The 3,845-nt window shown below is 48.9% G+C and overlaps 11 non-coding genes across 11 annotated transcripts; all 11 read left to right on the plus strand.

Moving 5' to 3' along the window:
• Window positions 1-167: 167 nt before the first annotated feature.
• LOC118347227 lies at window positions 168-286 on the plus strand. Its single transcript, XR_004800459.1, has one exon. It is a non-coding gene; the product is annotated as a 5S ribosomal RNA (ribosomal RNA).
• Window positions 287-471: 185 nt separating this feature from the next.
• Window positions 472-590, plus strand: LOC118347231. Its single transcript, XR_004800463.1, has one exon. It is a non-coding gene; the product is annotated as a 5S ribosomal RNA (ribosomal RNA).
• A 189-nt stretch (window positions 591-779) lies between these two features.
• Window positions 780-898, plus strand: LOC118347233. Its single transcript, XR_004800465.1, has one exon. It is a non-coding gene; the product is annotated as a 5S ribosomal RNA (ribosomal RNA).
• Window positions 899-1,087: 189 nt separating this feature from the next.
• LOC118347234 lies at window positions 1,088-1,206 on the plus strand. The gene has a single exon (XR_004800466.1). It is a non-coding gene; the product is annotated as a 5S ribosomal RNA (ribosomal RNA).
• Window positions 1,207-1,388: 182 nt separating this feature from the next.
• LOC118347237 lies at window positions 1,389-1,507 on the plus strand. Its single transcript, XR_004800469.1, has one exon. It is a non-coding gene; the product is annotated as a 5S ribosomal RNA (ribosomal RNA).
• A 188-nt stretch (window positions 1,508-1,695) lies between these two features.
• On the plus strand, window positions 1,696-1,814 carry LOC118347230. The gene has a single exon (XR_004800462.1). It is a non-coding gene; the product is annotated as a 5S ribosomal RNA (ribosomal RNA).
• A 496-nt stretch (window positions 1,815-2,310) lies between these two features.
• On the plus strand, window positions 2,311-2,429 carry LOC118347232. Its single transcript, XR_004800464.1, has one exon. It is a non-coding gene; the product is annotated as a 5S ribosomal RNA (ribosomal RNA).
• A 188-nt stretch (window positions 2,430-2,617) lies between these two features.
• On the plus strand, window positions 2,618-2,736 carry LOC118347228. The gene has a single exon (XR_004800460.1). It is a non-coding gene; the product is annotated as a 5S ribosomal RNA (ribosomal RNA).
• A 189-nt stretch (window positions 2,737-2,925) lies between these two features.
• On the plus strand, window positions 2,926-3,044 carry LOC118347235. The gene has a single exon (XR_004800467.1). It is a non-coding gene; the product is annotated as a 5S ribosomal RNA (ribosomal RNA).
• Window positions 3,045-3,233: 189 nt separating this feature from the next.
• Window positions 3,234-3,352, plus strand: LOC118347229. The gene has a single exon (XR_004800461.1). It is a non-coding gene; the product is annotated as a 5S ribosomal RNA (ribosomal RNA).
• Window positions 3,353-3,541: 189 nt separating this feature from the next.
• On the plus strand, window positions 3,542-3,660 carry LOC118347236. Its single transcript, XR_004800468.1, has one exon. It is a non-coding gene; the product is annotated as a 5S ribosomal RNA (ribosomal RNA).
• Window positions 3,661-3,845: the final 185 nt, after the last annotated feature.

Here is a 3,845-nt window from a genome sequence, read left to right on the forward strand (position 1 = left end):
GCGAGATAAATTGACAAGAAGGGCCACGCGGGAGTGGATTTTTCGGAAAATCTCGCCCTGCCCATCGCGTAGCCATGGGTTTGGATCAGATCTCCGATTGGATTGGGATCGGAAGGACGCTAGTATGTCGCTCAAGGGTTATTTGAATTTTAAGTATTTAGTTTGATGGGTGCGATCATACCAGCACTAATGCACCGGATCCCATCAGAACTCCGCAGTTAAGCGTGCTTGGGCGAGAGTAGTACTAGGATGGGTGACCTCCTGGGAAGTCCTCGTGTTGCACCCCGCGTTTTTGTTTTTTCCGCTAGAATAAATTGACAAGAAGGACCACTCGTGAGTGGATTTTTGGGAAAATCTCGCCCTGCCCATCGCGTGGCGATGGGTTTGGATCAGATCTCCGTTTGGATTGGGATCGGAAGGACGCTAGTATGTCGCTCAAGGATTATTTGAATTTTAAGTAATTAGTTTGATGGGTGCGATCATACCAGCACTAATGCACCGGATCCCATCAGAACTCCGCAGTTAAGCGTGCTTGGGCGAGAGTAGTACTAGGATGGGCGACCTCCTGGGAAGTCCTCATGTTGCACCCCTCGTTTTTGTTTTTTCCGCCTTGCGAGATAAATTGACAAGAAGGAGCACTCGGGAGTGGATTTTGGGGAAAATCTCGCCCTGCCCATCGCGTAGCCATGGGTTTGGATCAGATCTCCGTTTGGATTGGGATCGGAAGGACGCTAGTATGTCGCTCAAGGATTATATGAATTTTAAGTAATTAGTTTGATGAGTGCGATCATACCAGCACTAATGCACCGGATCCCATCAGAACTCCGCAGTTAAGCGTGCTTGGGCGAGAGTAGTACTAGGATGGGTGACCTCCTGTGAAGTCCTCATGTTGCACCCCTCGTTGATTTTTTTTCCACCTTGCGAGATAAATTGACAAGAAGGACCACTCGGGAGTGGATTTTTCGGGAAATCTCGCCCTGCCCATCGCGTAGCCATGGGTTTGGATCAGATCTCCGGTTGGATTGGGAGCGGAAGGACGCTAGTATGTCGCTCAAGGATTATATGAATTTTAAGTAATTAGTTTGATGGGTGCGATCATACCAGCACTAATGCACCGGATCCCATCAGAACTCCGCAGTTAAGCGTGCTTGGGCGAGAGTAGTACTAGGATGGGTGACCTCCTGGGAAGTCCTCGTGTTGCACCCCCCGTTTTTGTTTTCTCCGCCTTGCGAGCTAAATTGACAGAGGACCACTTTCAGGTGGATTTTTTTGAAAATCTCGCCCTGCCACAGCGTAGCGATAAGGTTTTGGAATCAGATCTCGTTTGGATTGGGGATGGGAAGGGCATGTCGCTCAAGGATTATATGAATTTTAAGTAATTAGTTTGATGGTGCGATCATACCAGCACTAATGCACCGGATCCCATCAGAACTCCGCAGTTAAGCGTGCTTGGGCGAGAGTAGTACTAGGATGGGTGACCTCCTGGGAAGTCCTCGTGTTGCACCCCTCGTTTTTGTTTTTCCGCCTTGCGAGATAAATTGACAAGAAGGACCACTCGGGAGTGGATTTTTCGGGAAATCTCGCCCTGCCCATCGCGTAGCCATGGGTTTTGATCAGATCTCCGTTTGGATTGGGATCGGAAGGACGCTAGTATGTCGCTCAAGGATTATATGAATTTTAAGTAATTAGTTTGATGGGTGCGATCATACCAGCACTAATGCACCGGATCCCATCAGAACTCCGCAGTTAAGCGTGCTTGGGTGAGAGTAGTACTAGGATGGGTGACCTCCTGGGAAGTCCTCGTGTTGCACCCCTCGTTGATTTTTTTTCCGCCTTGCGAGATAAATTGACAAGAAGGACCACTCGGGAGTGGATTTTTTGGAAAATCTCGCCCTGCCCATCGCGTAGCCATGGGTTTGGATCAGATCTCCGATTGGATTGGGATCGGAAGGACGCTAGTATGTCGCTCAAGGATTATTTGAATTTTAAGTATTTAGTTTGATGGGTGCGATCATACACTAATCTGCCAGGATCCCCTTGAACTTTCGCTTGATTAGGCGTGCCCAGGCGAGAGTAGTACTAGGATGGGCGACCTCCTGGGAAGTCCTCGTGTTGCACCCCTCGTTTTTGTTTTTTCCGCCTTGCGAGATAAATTGACAAGAAGGACCACTCGGGAGTGGATTTTTCGGGAAATCTCGCCCTGCCCATCGCGTAGCCATGGGTTTGAATCAGATCTCCGTTTGGATTGGGATCGGAAGGACGCTAGTATGTCGCTCAAGGATTATATGAATTTTAAGTAATTAGTTTGATGGGTGCGATCATACCAGCACTATTGCACCGGATCCCATCAGAACTCCGCAGTTAAGCGTGCTTGGGCGAGAGTAGTACTAGGATGAGTGACCTCCTGGGAAGTCCTCGTGTTGCACCCCTCGTTTTTGTTTTTTCCGCCTTGCGAGATAAATTGACAAGAAGGAGCACTCGGGAGTGGATTTTTGGGAAAATCTCGCCCTGCCCATCGCGTAGCCATGGGTTTGGATCAGATCTCCATTTGGATTGGGATCGGAAGGACGCTAGTATGTCGCTCAAGATTATATGAATTTTAAGTAATTAGTTTGATGGGTGCGATCATACCAGCACTAATGCACCGGATCCCATCAGAACTCTGCAGTTAAGCGTGCTTGGGCGAGAGTAGTACTAGGATGGGTGACCTCCTGGGAAGTCCTCGTGTTGCACCCCACGTTTTTGTTTTTTCCGCCTTGCGAGATAAATTGACAAGAAGGACCACTCGGGAGTGGATTTTTCGGGAAATCTCGCCCTGCCCATCGCGTAGCCATGGGTTTGGATCAGATCTCCGTTTGGATTGGGATCGGAAGGACGCTAGTATGTCGCTCAAGGATTATTTGAATTTTAAGTAATTAGTTTGATGGGTGCGATCATACCAGCACTAATGCACCGGATCCCATCAGAACTCCGCAGTTAAGCGTGCTTGGGCGAGAGTAGTACTAGGATGGGTGACCTCCTGGGAAGTCCTCGTGTTGCACCCCTCGTTTTTGTTTTTTCCGCCTTGCGAGATAAATTGACAAGAAGGAGCACTCGGGAGTGGATTTTTGGGAAAATCTCGCCCTGCCCATCGCGTAGCCATGGGTTTGGATCAGATCTCCGTTTGGATTGGGATCGGAAGGACGCTAGTATGTCGCTCAAGGATTATATGAATTTTAAGTAATTAGTTTGATGGGTGCGATCATACCAGCACTAATGCACCGGATCCCATCAGAACTCCGCAGTTAAGCGTGCTTGGGCGAGAGTAGTACTAGGATGGTTGACCTCCTGGGAAGTCCTCGTGTTGCACCCCTCGTTGATTTTTTTTCCGCCTTGCGAGATAAATTGACAAGAAGGACCACTCGGGGGTGGATTTTTGAGGAAATCTCGCCCTGCCCATCGCGTAGCCATGGGTTTGGATCAGATCTCCGTTTGGATTGGGATCGGAAGGACGCTAGTATGTCGCTCAAGGATTATATGAATTTTAAGTAGTTAGTTTGATGGGTGCGATCATACCGGCACTAATGCACCGGATCCCATCAGAACTCCGCAGTTAAGCGTGCTTGGGCGAGAGTAGTACTAGGATGGGTGACCTCCTGGGAAGTCCTCGTGTTGCACCCCTCGTTTTTGTTTTCTCCGCCTTGCGAGATAAATTGACAAGAAGGACCACTCGGGGGTGGATTTTTGAGGAAATCTCGCCCTGCCCATCGCGTAGCCATGGGTTTGGATCAGATCTCCGTTTGGATTGGGATCGGAAGGACGCTAGTATGTCGCTCAAGGATTATATGAATTTTAAGTAGTTAGTT

This window comes from Juglans regia, unplaced genomic scaffold, assembly GCF_001411555.2.
Source record: "Juglans regia cultivar Chandler unplaced genomic scaffold, Walnut 2.0 Scaffold_845, whole genome shotgun sequence".
Taxonomy (NCBI): Eukaryota; Viridiplantae; Streptophyta; class Magnoliopsida; order Fagales; family Juglandaceae; genus Juglans; species Juglans regia.